The sequence below is a fragment of the Pleurodeles waltl genome, chromosome 3_2 (genome assembly GCF_031143425.1).
Source record: "Pleurodeles waltl isolate 20211129_DDA chromosome 3_2, aPleWal1.hap1.20221129, whole genome shotgun sequence".
NCBI classification, from domain to species: domain Eukaryota; kingdom Metazoa; phylum Chordata; class Amphibia; order Caudata; family Salamandridae; genus Pleurodeles; species Pleurodeles waltl.
The window spans coordinates 144,127,935-144,141,598 of NC_090441.1; positions in this window are offsets into that span (position 1 = coordinate 144,127,935).

Sequence of the window (13,664 nt, forward strand, 5' to 3'; positions counted from 1 at the left end):
CAAATTGTACACAAGTATCTCATTCTAACTACATCAGACATCAAAGCCTAAAAAAATCTATCTCTCTTTCTGTCTCTCTTTCAATCAAATTCTCTTACTCAGACACTTACGCACCCACTCACAGACCCACTCAGACACTCATGCACTCACTCACAGACCCACACAGACAGTCACCCACCCACCCACTCACACACCAACGCAGACCCTCATACACCCACTCATTCACAGACCCAGACAGACCCTCACACAGCCACTTACAGACACAGTCAGAGAGTTACACACCCACTCACACTCACACTCAGACTGTTATATACCCACTCACAGAATCACTAACACACTCATGCACCCACTGGCAGACCTACACACACACTGACCAGCCAATAAAACACTGATGTACGCACTCTCACACCAGACTATCTCACAGCCACGCTCACACCAGATACACCCTTTCACACCTATTCTCACACCCAGAGAGGTCGCAGACAACTTCCATCATGCACGGCCAAAGGGCAATGTGCAGCATGAGGTTGGGTGGTTAGGGAGGTTGGCCGCAGGGTCTGACTGCAGGCCAGGTCTTGCGGGCAACCTCCGGTGCACATGGGTGTAGGCTGTGCACGGTGTAAGATTGGGTTCTTATAGAGGGTTGGCCACAGGGCCTGGCCATAAAAGGCCATGGCCGGCTGTGGTTGGATTAACGTATAGAAATTTAAATTATTATAAATTAAAAAACATGGAAATTCACCGAAAAAACAAAGGTTACAGGGATGTTATAGTTAGGAAATATAATGTAAAGAAAACATAGAAATTAACTGAAAAAACAAAGGTTACAGGGACATTATAGTTAGGCTTGCATATAAAACTTTAGAAATTCACCAGTTATAGTTTGGGTTATCTGACTTAACTATAACTAGTGCCCTAAGATAACTATAACTTGCGCCCTCTCCATACACTGCTAGTTACCCCCAAACTACTAAAAGGATTTACAAAAAAATTTCACTTTCTGGACCAGGACCTACGTTTCTGCCACATTTGGTGTAATTCCATCAAGTAGTTTTGGTGCTATCACTCTTCAATTTTTCCTATGGAAAAATGAATGGGGAAAAGGTGTTTTGGGACTGCCCCTTTTTCTCGGCCCCTCTCAGACGGATCACCCCGAAACTTTCCAAACAGCAGCTGATGTGACTGGCACATTTTTTATAATAAACGCTTTGCATATAGAAATTAGGTCCAAACTACAACGTATATATATGTATTACTATATATTCAGTCCACATTCCCACCACAACATAGAGTAGAGGCAGAACAGCACAGCAATTGTATTAAAGTTTTATCCGTGATTTGTTTTGCTGTATACCAGTGAGCAGGAAAAATGTGGTCTACACATATATAAATAAAGAGAGAGAAAGAGCAAGAGAGAGAGAGAGAGAAATATAGAGATAGAGAGATAGACATATAGATATATGTGTGTGAGAAACAAAACAATTGACGAGAAAAACGAAAAAAGGAAAAGTGGCAGTATTTTGTGAGGGACTCTATGACTGAAATGCACTTGAAATGTAGCACACTTCTGCAAAGAACGCCAGTGCAATGTGGACAAATGTGGTGAGATGTGAGTAGATTCACAGTGGAGTTTTGAAAGGGTTGAAGTTTGTCCTATTAATATTTAGGATGCACAAAAAATATAAATTACCACAATTGAAGTGTGATATTATAGTGGATTTCATCACATATCCAATCTTATAAAGAAAGTTGAGGTACAGTTTTGCAAGTTCATTTAAGTTTGAAAATGTGTTCTATAAAATAAATACAAATCAAAGAATCCACCTCGATTACAGACCAAAGTGCAAGGAATCAACGAAAGGGGTAAAACCCTATTTAGCTTCCATCTGGGTGGTGGCCAAGAGGTCATTTCTGTACATTGAAGGGAACTGCCATTACATCTGTTGCTTTCAATATACAAACGTTTGGTGAATTTTTAGAGGACTGTTGTCAGTTTTGACAGCCGTTCCCCAAACTTTGCCAACGTTTTTTGTTTTTTGGAAACAAACTCCCAAATTGGAAATTTGTTTCCGAAAAACAAAAAGTAATGACCCCCCCATACCCTGGGAGTGTTTTGCCAGAGCATGGAGGTAATTTTTCTTTCTGTTCCTAAGTGCCTCGTTTTTGGAGACAGTGACAGACAAAAAATAAAAACATTACATTATTCACCCTAAATAGGGTGGATGGTTTAATGGCCTTTCTCCGACAATCATTACTCTGTCAGGATGTCCGAGGAAGTTTCTCAACATGGGTTCCGTTGACAGAAAACTTGAGGTCCGCCCATCTTTAAATGTGGCATAAGGACTGAGGAATTAGTGGACAGGGTACGCCTCCACATTTGAAATGCATTACAAACTTTAAATCAGGCCCTATGTTCGGAGGGCCACCAGTTGAAATTCCAAGCATATTTTTCAAAGATGAGAACTTGCTATCTCCCACATAAGATGTAGGGGCTGATTTAAGAGCTCCTAGCGCATCCTTGCAGCATATTAGCATTTTTTATTTTTAATGCTAATGTGACCCAACAAGGCCAAAATCACTGCACCAATTTTAAAAAGTGGTGCAATGCATGCATTGCGCCACTTTATAACACTTTGCCCTACATTATGCCTACGCCAGACATAGGTGGTCATTACGAGTCTGCAGTGGTGGCCCCACTACCAACAGGCTGGTGGTGGGACTGCCACATTATGACCGTGAAGAGCTGCCACGGTCAGACCACTGATACCACCAGGCTGCCGCGAGCTGGCAGCCTGGCGGTCCCAGTGATTTCTCATCCTCCAGGGCAGTGCTGCTTGCAGCACCACCCTGGGGATTAGGAGTCCCCATCTGCCAGCCTTTCCGTGGCAGTTCACACCGCCATGGAAAAGCTGGTGAAATAGAGGGTTCGGGGGGCCCTGGGAGCCCATGCACTGACCATGCAGTCGGCACGGGCAGTGCAGAGGCCCCTATGCATAGCTCCATTGCGCAGTACACTGCCCAAATTACGGGCAGTGGAATGCACGTCGGGTGCTGCTGCACCCACTGCACCACCACATTAACGCCAGATCCATTAGGAGCCGGCATCAATGTGAAGGCTCTGTTCACCGTAGGCCTGGAGGGCAGAAACACTGTTTTCACCCGCTGGCCCTGCGGTGAAGTCCTGTTAGGGCTGGCAGGGTTCATGCCGCACAGGCGGTCTGAGGGCAGGAAGAGTTTGGCGGGCGGCCTCTTCCGCCCACCAAACTCTTAATGACCACTGTAATGTATACGAAAAAGGGCGTTCCACAGATAGGAGGGCTGAAAAAAATGGCACAAAGAAATCTAAAAGATTTCTTTGCATCACTTTTTTTTTGCACTTTTAACACCTGCTCAGAGCAGGTGTTAAAAGGAGGAACACCATTGTTTGATTTCAATGGGCCTCAATGGGCTTTGTAGGATTAGCGTCAAAATGTTTGATGCTAATCCTGCAAAGCTCCGAACTAGCGTGAACATTTTTTACGCTAGTTCTCCTAACTACCACCATGGTGCACACCTGGTGGCTTTGAGGTGGCGCTGAGGGGCACACGAAAAGTGGCACTGCACTTAGTGCAGTGCCACCTTTCTTAAATCAGACCCATAGTATCTGTCCACAGTATGATGGCATGAGAATCTCCATGGCAGAGCATCCAAGGGCAGTCCCAGGGCAGTTAGTGGGTAAAGTATGTCTTGCATAGGTCTGGGAAACCCCTGCTAAGGACCTGTGGTCCACAAATGTCTAAGGGGACCCTCCCAATGACAGTCCAAGCAAATTCAACCTCTGCCTTTCCTTAGTGGGGGTAGGCAGTGCCTCTGGCCATGGAGACAGGGTCCAAGAGAGTATCTGAAAATACAAGTCCAGAGAGTTCTTTAATTCCAGACAGGGATTGTTCCACATGGGGTCTTCCTCTGCACTTCTCTCTTCTTTTTAATATTTATCTAATCTGCAAGGGTTTTTGCTAATTTCTGCCAAATTACAAAATATTATGCAACTACAAATTCATCATTTTGTGGCATATTTAAGCACAGAATGCCTCCATGCATCACGTTTGGGAACGGGGATCCAGCTAAATATAAGAACTGCAAAAACAGCTCGTCATGCTCTGCTAAATCTGCATGTTTATGGCAAATTTGTAACATGAATAGCATGTAATTGCATGATGTAGCAAAATTGCAGAATGTATGCATAAGAAGTGTAAATCTAACTACCCAAAATTATGTGAATAACACCAGTGTAATTTCAATTTTAATGGAGCCTAAAGGTGGAGAGTTCTAGAAGGTAGGTGTCTCTGTCTAGTTCAAAGATGAGGTATCACCAATACACCACTGGCATAAACCTTCTGGGAGTACACACAGATTTGCCTAACCCCCTGCATGGCATCCTGATATTTACCAAGTTAGCAAAATCAAGTTTTGAATTGTCAGAGCTCTGAATGGGCTTCAGCGCCACCCCTAATTAACAATACATAACTTGATATTTCACTAAAAAAAACATCAAAGAGCTCCACTGATGTGACTGGTACCAGAGATCGTACTGTGTCCCTTTATCCCAGTGGGAAGGGCATGCTCAGGAACTGTCTGTAAAGTGTCAGTTAATCAACTTATGCCCCTGTTAAGGACTTGCACAGTCCTCATAGCACATATATTTGGGAACTAGAGGAAAGGGTTTAGTCATCTACAGAATTTCCAATTTTTGTGGGTTGAAGAAAGAAAATGTGGTAAGGCATCTGGACTGACTAGAGATGAGGGTCGAATAGGGCTAAAGTCAGTAGTTGAGAGAGGCATAAAGGTTTCTATAGACTGAAATGTTTTAGGAATTGAGGTGGTCTTATATTGAAGGAAATTAAATAGGTTGTAACAGGGTTTTGCAGAATTTAATTAATGTTCTTGCTTTCAATTTTCATGTAATATACCAGCAAGTTCAATTTATGAGGTTTGCAAAGTGTTGTGTCAATTTTCCAACCTTTCACAAAATGTCAGGAAATGATTTTCTGATGTCACCAAAGCCTAGCCACAGGCACATCTACAAAGAACCAAAGAACTGAAGTAGCTGAACTGTGAGGCTTAATCGTTGAAAAGGGGCTATCAAATTTGCAGCATTCAAGAGTCAATTTTTACAGCATTGTCAATCATATCAGCCTCAAAACCAGGTATGGATGCTTCAAGAAGAGAAAAAAATTACATTATATACTCTCGCCCTTAGCCCTGCCAATTTTAGGTAGGAAAAGCCAATAAGCAGAGGTAATAGCAGTCTAAAAAAAGGGAACCTAAAGACATGCACGTGCCAGACTATCCAAATGTATGCACTGGTGCGTGCATGATGCAAAGCAGTGCAAACAGCAAGGTGAGTGACATTGTTGGCCAAACAGGGACCAACGTCAGAAGTGCTTGACATAAACCCCCTATACAGAAATGCAATGGGGGATCGTATCTTGGGGCCAAGCAGCACAAAAAACATCTTTTGCTGTAAAGCCACATTAATTAAAGTAACGACCAATCCTATCACCATTTGAAATCAGGCACAAGCACTACATGGGGTGACATAGCTAAGTACAACATGTACTTGCCCTGAAGCACATATCCTACATGTTTGTCCTAGTCATTGTTGTCCATACATAGGGATATGCACTACGCTGAACATTAATGTCTTACCTGTGTGCTATACTCCAAGGCAGAACATCATGCCAAAAAGACATTTTCAGCACAGCTGCAACTGATTATGCCATGTCGGGGCAACTCTTGCTAAATCTAGAGCTAAACATTTTTTGGTCCTGTTTTGTCCTTCAGTCAATGCAGCACTACAAGGTTTTCACACATTCCTCTGTTGAGTGAAAAGCGAAAATACCTGGACCATGCAGACAAAATGATCTGAGTATTGGGATTTTTTTGATCAAGATAGACCAATCCTTATCATGATATGACTGAGTGATTACAGCCGTAGCGGGAAATAGTTTCTGTGAAAGCTGATATTAACTAGGAATGGGCAGAATTTGCATAGTTTCATTCCACAGAACTTTGGGGAATTACATTAAAATTCCACAAGCTTCTGCGGAATTCCGTAAAGGGGCAGAGTGGGCACCACAAGTGTGCAGTGCATACACTTCAGTACCCTTATGTGCCATATGTAAGAGCCCCAAAGGGTGTGCACTTATGGAAGGGCACCGAGGAGTATCCACTCCAGACCTGTTTAAAAATCATTGCAGTGCAGGATCCCAGGATGTGATCTGTGGCTCTAGAGTAAGCAGTTTAAATCAGTGGTGAATAATTTCACTGGATGGGCAGCAGAATTTATAAGTAATTCTGTGTTACATAAGTAACACAGAATTATCACATTCCGCCAGTTCTGGCGGTATTATTTCTTGCACGTGGCTCCAGACGATAAGTTGGCAAGTGTGAGTGAGATTTGGGGCCCCTCATCATGATTTCCAGGACTTACGAGGAGATTTTATGTAACGGGGCCGGTGAGGGCAATCTCACACAAATTCACACCTGCACTGGGAGCAGTGTATTAGTGAAAGGGGGGCCAACATTTCCCTACATGTGTGACTACACCCACAAGCAGAGGGATGCCTTGCAGGTCTTTGGGGCCCCTGTCCAGCCCTCACAATGAGGGCCTTCTGGAGTTCACTGGCTGTACACATGCTCTATTCATCAATCTGAAACAGGGCACTGGTTCAAAGGCAAAAAATCCCCTCATTTGTAGTGGGCCACATCCCAAAGCAAAGGAGGGCAATCCCCATGGGATTGATAAGGCATACATTTAGAGCTGGTGCAATCCATATTACAACAGGCATCTGTGGCCTCTTCTGTCATACCTTGTTGTCTGAGGGGCACAAACACCCATTGTACCCCATCAACACTATGGCCCTCACTATGACCCTGGCGGTCGGTGATAAAGTGGTGGTAATACCGCCAACAGACCTGTGGTAACTACTGCCAAATTATGACCATAGGGGAAAGATCTCCGAAAGACAGCCAATGTACCACAACGACCGCCATGGCGGAAACAACAGGCACCACCATATTATGACAAGACAATCCACCACCTATTCCGGGGAGGTGCCAATGACATCAAAAGCCTGGCGGAAACGCTGAACAAAAGTGAAAGGACTCAACATTGGAGATACAGGGAAGACCCACGCCGCCATGGATCCAGAACTGCAAGTATTTCCGATGATATTCTACGTTCTGCTCCACCACAAACACCAACACCGTCGAAGACAACGACGGGAGGGAGGGGGAGAGGAAAATGACAGTGGCACACACATGCACCATACACCCCCCACACACACACACCATACACACAACCAGCTGCACAAGAAAACAAGTTCATTCCCCCTAAATCGGCCGAATAATGCAAGGACAACAGGAATCTACCAAAAGGACTGTAATAAGATCAAAACAGTATAAATACAAATTTAGCCAATGCAACAGATATTTACAAAGTCTTCAGTTCGCGTGGGCCTCATGGCCACAGGGCAAAGTCCAAAGGCCCCACTTGTCACCTGCATCAATACGGAGAGAACACTGCAGGGTCATCGGTTGCCAAATAAGCAGGCACCCCAGGGGGCGGAGGGGCACCTCAGCCAGAAGCGGAAACAAGACCACTGCTTCTGGAGGGGGATACATGCCCTGTGCTTGGTCCTTGGGAGTGCAAGGCCACAGTCTCACAAGTTGGTGTCTTCCCCACTGGTTCTGGAAGGGGCAACATGCCCTGTGCTTGGTTCTGGGGAGTGATAGGCCACAGTCTCTCGAGTGGTTGTCTTTTCCACTGGTTCTGGAGGGGACAGGCCGCACAGCAGCCCATGGAGGCTGATCACATAGCGTCCACTGGCGGTGACGGCTGCACTGTGGAGGTGCTGGTGGTTGTGGAGTGAGGCTTCAGCACAGCCCCTGCACTCTCGGATGGCATCACTGTGGTGGTGCTGGTGGTGGTGGTGGGAGGCTCCTGCACAGCCCCTGCACCCTCGGATGGCTGCACTGTGGTGGCGCTGGTGGTGGTGGTGGGAGGTTCCACCACCACCAAATGTGAGTCCTGTGGCGGGGCCTCCTGGCAACTAGCGGCAGCGGAGATGGAGGGCTGTTCAGATGTCTGGCTAGTGGCAGGGGTCCGCTGGTGTGACACTGCCTCCCTCATAATTTTAGCCATGTCTGCCAGCACCCCTGCTATGGAGATCAGGGTGTTGTTGATGGCCTGCAAGTCCTCCCTGATCCCCTGGTACTGTCCTTCCTGCAGCCTCCTGTTCTCCTGCACGTTGTCCAGGATCTGGCCCATTGTGTCCTGGGAATGTTGGTAGGTGACCAGAATCTCGGAGAGTGCCTCCTGGAGAGTCGGTTCCCTGGGCCTGTCCTCCCCCTGTCTCACAGCACTCCTCCCAGTTTCCCTGTTGGCCTGTGCCTCTGCCCCCTGAACCGCGTGCCCACTGCCACTGACCCCAGGTCCCTGATTGTTTTGTGTGCGAGGTGTGGCATGGGGTCCCTGTAGAGGTGGACACACTGCTGATTGACGTGTCCTGGGGATAAAGGTGTGGGTACACTGGGTCGGTGCTGTGGTGGTGTTTCCTGATGGGGGAGGCTCTGATGTGGTCTGTGACTGGGCTTGGGTAACCGGCTCTCCAGTGGTCCCTGATGGGACAGGTAGGTCGTCCAGATCCTGAAGTCATCACTGTAGGCCTATTCTGTTGGGGGACTGGATAGTGCTGGCACCTCCTCTCCGATGACATTGGCTGGGGTACTTGTGGGATGTAAATGATGTGTTGTGGTTTATGTGTATGACATATTGTACATCCCTGGCTTCCCCTCTATGATTGGATTTGCCCTGCCAGCTTTCACTTTTGTATGTTAGTGTATGGTGGGATTGTTAGTTCTCTATGCTGTGCATGCTTTATTGATGAGTGTCCATGCAGGGATGTGAGGGGTGTCCATGCACTGGTACAGCATGAAGGCCTTGGCATTGGGATAAGTGAGATGTGATGGCGGAGTGTGTGGGATGGAGTGAAGTGATGGGAGTGAGGTTGAGGGTATGTGATAGCATGCAGGTAGGGGGTTGATATTAGTAGAGAGTTGACTTACCAGAGTCCAGTCCTCCTTCGACTCCGGCCAGGCCCTCAGGATGCAGTATTGCCAAGACTTGCTCCTCCCATGCTGTGAGTTGTGGGGGAGGAGGTGGGGGTCCAGAGTTAGTCCTCTGGATAGCCAGCTGGTGTCTTGCTGCTATGGAACGTACCTTCCCCCGTAGGTCATTCCACCTCTTCCTGATGTCATCCCTAGTTTGTGGGTGCTGTCCCACGGCATTGACCCTGTCTACAATTCTCCGCCATAGCTCCATCTCCCTGGCTATTAATATCTGCTGCCCCTGTGCTCCAAATAGCTGTGTCTCTACCCTGACAATATCCTCCACCATGACCCTTAGCTCCTCCTCTGTGAAACGGGGGTGTCGTTTTGGTACCATGGGTGTTATGTGAGGTGTGTTGGTGAGGGTGTGTTGGGTAATGTGTTGGAGTGTGTGATGTGGAGTGGGTGAGTGGTGTATAGGTGTGAGTAGTGTGTGGCTCTAGTTGTCAGTTGTATTGGTGTCTCTCTGTTGGCAATGATTTGTAATCATAAAGGGTTGTGGGTAATGTGGGTGTGTGTTTTATAGTGGTGTGGGAGTGGGAGTGGTGTGTGTATGGGTATCAGGTGTGTGTTGTTTGAATTGTCCAATGTGGTGGTGTTTTGTATGTGGGTGTCCTTTGTGAGCCCAGCGGTATGTACCACCAATGGTTTACCGCCGTTGAATGTCCTTGGTGATTCATGGGTCATAATGTGATGGGCGTTGTTCTGTTGGCGTAATGGTGTGGGTTTTGATACCGCCACTTTATCACTGACCTTTGGTCTGGCGGATTTGTGTATGTGGCTGAATTCTGTCGGATTGGTGTGTGTGTGTGTCATAATATGGTCAACGGATATCCGCCGCCATGGCGGTAAGTTGTCGGCCGTCAGCTTGGCCGTAAGCGTAATTTCCCGCCAATGTCATAATGAGGGCCTATGTATTTTATGGTCTCTGCTTGTTCAGTAAACTCAGTGGGGAGGATGAGGACCTTGATAAACCTGACTAGGAGAACACTTTACTGAGAAAGACAAATGGATAGAGATATGTGCCGTAAGAAGTTCTGATCGTTCAGCAGTCTTAGAAGCAAGGACAGATGCCTCAATGCCATCCTTATAGATAATTCCTACAAATTCTTCTGATTTGAAGTGTAGTTGAGGTAGGATATCCAATAATGAGGCAGACTTAAACTGTGATTTTAGTCCCAAAGCCAGCTTTTATCCACATCTCTATTAAAAGCCAGAGATTGAGTTCAGAATCTCTGAAAAAGCATTAATATTAGGAATTTATGTTCAGAAAGAGATGTCACATTTAGCAACATATATTTAAGTGAACAAAAATAAGAAGGAGCCATAGACGAACCTATGGGTGGCAAAGAAAACAATTTGAAGGTATAATATTCTAAGTGATACATGTAATTGTGGCTATATAGTGCAAACCTTGTATGTTAATATGTTACCCAAAGGAGTCTAATTTATAGTCAGCCAGTTGATTTTTCTTGTTTAATAGCCTTCCAAATCTTGCCTTCCAAAGTCAATAATCTTAAAGCATCATAGTTGAGGTGTAACCCAACATGTGTTTCGCCCCATGATGTTTACAGGTGTATATGCATCACGATCATAAAAAAACATCTATTACATGGGTATTCGCAAACACCTTCCAGGGGCCGCAAAGTGTGGTATGTCCGAAAGGCCCCACTGCTGTCAGCATGGTAGAAGTATAGCTTTGTGAGGGGAAGGGTTAAGGTGGGCGCTTTTCCTAGCTTGGGATATTCAAGTGTTAAAAGAAAGTAACTTGATTATTTAATTTGAATGAAATAGAATTGCATAGTGTGAAATAAGAAAACATGGGATCAATCCTGGCTTCCCCACTTGACTAAATTGTGTGATCCTAGACAACGGTGTCTATTTTCACTTTGCCTTATTTTTGTTCATCAGAACATATAAGAACACCTTGAAATACGTGAGTTCAGGAAATGCACTGTACAACACCTTCTTATGTGTTTGATTTAATAAACTATAACGTTGTCCATGTATAACAACAACCCAGACCACGAGAAGGTTCTGTGTGATAAAAAACGTGCCTCTTATTTTACTACTAACACTGCTGTCTGGGTGAGCACAGGCCTGAATATTTCTATGTTCATTTTCTAAAACTATCAGTTTAAAACATACTTCTGAATGCACTGGTATTGTCGTAGTTTGGACTCTTGCTCTGAGCAAGACTGCGGGTCTCAGGATGACAGTACTTTCGTTTGTAGGTGACTATGTTTCTTCCTACAACTAGTTGTAACTGTTGTCCAAACCTTACCGGCTTACTAGCAGTACCTCACCAGAAACACAATAGTAAAAGGTGATTTGTAGCAGTCTCTTACGCATAGACTCAAAGTAAGATATCTCAGGGTTGTCGTGGTTTTAAACGGAAATTACCCTTTTCTCACATATTTATTATGTCTCATACAAAAAAAGGCAATAACACAGATGCAGTGAAGTTATAATAGTTTTTATTCAACATAACTGCAATTTGTGATAAGTTGCATTAACTGCAATGATTAGGATAATGAATATAGCAAGCAACAGTATTGTGAAGAGGAGAGTCATTGTTATAAAGACCCCCACCATTATGCAATATATGAAAGAAATATATGTATATGTAAAAAATGGAATAAGCCCTAATACCCTAAGGAGAGTAGGTCTAACCTCCTACCTAAAAAAAGGAGAGCTGGGTTCGTTAAACCTAATCTGCCAAAGCCGTGTCCATGAGAGGAGCCCCCAACCCTCGTTACCTTGGAATGAGGTCTCTATTTCAGACTCCGCAGGGACACGAAGACTGGGTCAGTGTCAAGATGACTGCAGCATCGGTATCAGCGATGGTGGCGATGCCCTCTGGTCGGAATCCCTCTGATTATCTGTCTAAAAGTGTGTTGTATTTATACAGATCTACAAGGTCCCCTGACATAAGTGTTATTCATCACAATAGATAACAGGCATGCTTGGGACGGCAATTAATATCAACAATCCCTCGAAAGTATAGAGAGGAAAAATCCCTAAGTGTGAATACCTACTGTATGTTTGTCTTTCGTGCTTGATCTTGACCCCTTGGCGCAGTGACACTGATAATAGAACCCATAACAAGTGGCCTAACTATAAACAAGGCCGCCATTTTAAAGGAAATAAATAATTAAATGGACTAAGACAGAGCAAGCTAAGTAGGTTAAAAGTCACTGGGTGACGGGGGCTCGAGTTTACAAGCCTACGGCTAAGCTAACTCCTGTTATCCCGTTAAAACAAACTAGGATTCACTACACCCTCCCCATTGCCGTAACAGGTATGATGAAGGTAAAGAAACCTGATCGCTAAAAAGCTGCTACTGAACTAAAAGCCAAAAAAAACCTTAATGACAAAAAAATAAATGCTGTGTGTTAAAATTAGTTTAAAAAACATTCAGAGATGTTAATATCAACCATGACAAGTATAGCAAATGTTTAGTATAATCGCTACGTTTTAGAACCGGGAACTGGCAAGCAAATTCATCAAATTATGTGCTATATGCAGGATCTTGAAGAATGTCATCGAAGTCACCATTCAAGGATCTTAAAAATGAGTCAACATCGTCTGAAGTGAAATTGAGAGCTGGACGGACAAACGGATCCACAGAGCAGAAGTGAGCCATGGTCATCGGTGTATCGACACTCGCTGCAGTGTCCTCATCCATGTTAGATCGTATAACAGAAGGCTCATAGGTGGCCTCGCGGAGCAACCTCAGTCTCAAGGGGCATGACCGTGTATGAACATCGGGGACATCAGCAGTTCGTGGTCCACAGGAGATGTTGGTGCAACAGCAAGACAGACCATAGGCAGATGTTCAAAGAGACACCATATGCAGCGGAACACTGGTTGCACGCACCACAGTAGAGGCCGGAATGACAATGACCAGTCAAATTCCAGTTCCACTAGCAAAGGTGTACCGAAGATCCGAACCATGCGTTCACGGCACAGCGGTGTTGACGGGAGCGGCTCCATTGCTCTGTGTCGCTGGAAAAAAACAACCACCGCGAATCAGAAAAAATAGCAGTAGTAGTCCGCCAATTAAAGCCAAAATAATCGGAAAGCCACCAAACACACTGGAAAAGAGATAATGGATGGCTGATGGGATGACTCCGAAGACAGTCTGGAAGATGGACATGAAACCAGACCCGACAGCCTTAAAGAAATGAACAATCCCAGTTGTGCTTGAAGCATTGAATATTCTGGATACCAACTCTCCAAAGTGTTTGGGGAAATCGGTATTTAAAAGGGATTGTATCTCGGCTGATGATCTCGCAATCTGGAGAGCATACGTCTCTTTTGCGGATGTCAAGGCGACCTGTTTTTGAAACAATAGCGCCTTCAGTCTACTCAACTTGTCATAGTTCACATTAATAGTATCAATGTGGGGCCACATTTCAGATACTTGTATCTCTCGTGTGGGGGAAACAAAACATGGCCACAACACGTAACGACCTTCGTGACTGAGATTGCGTAGGCAATTCCAGGTCACA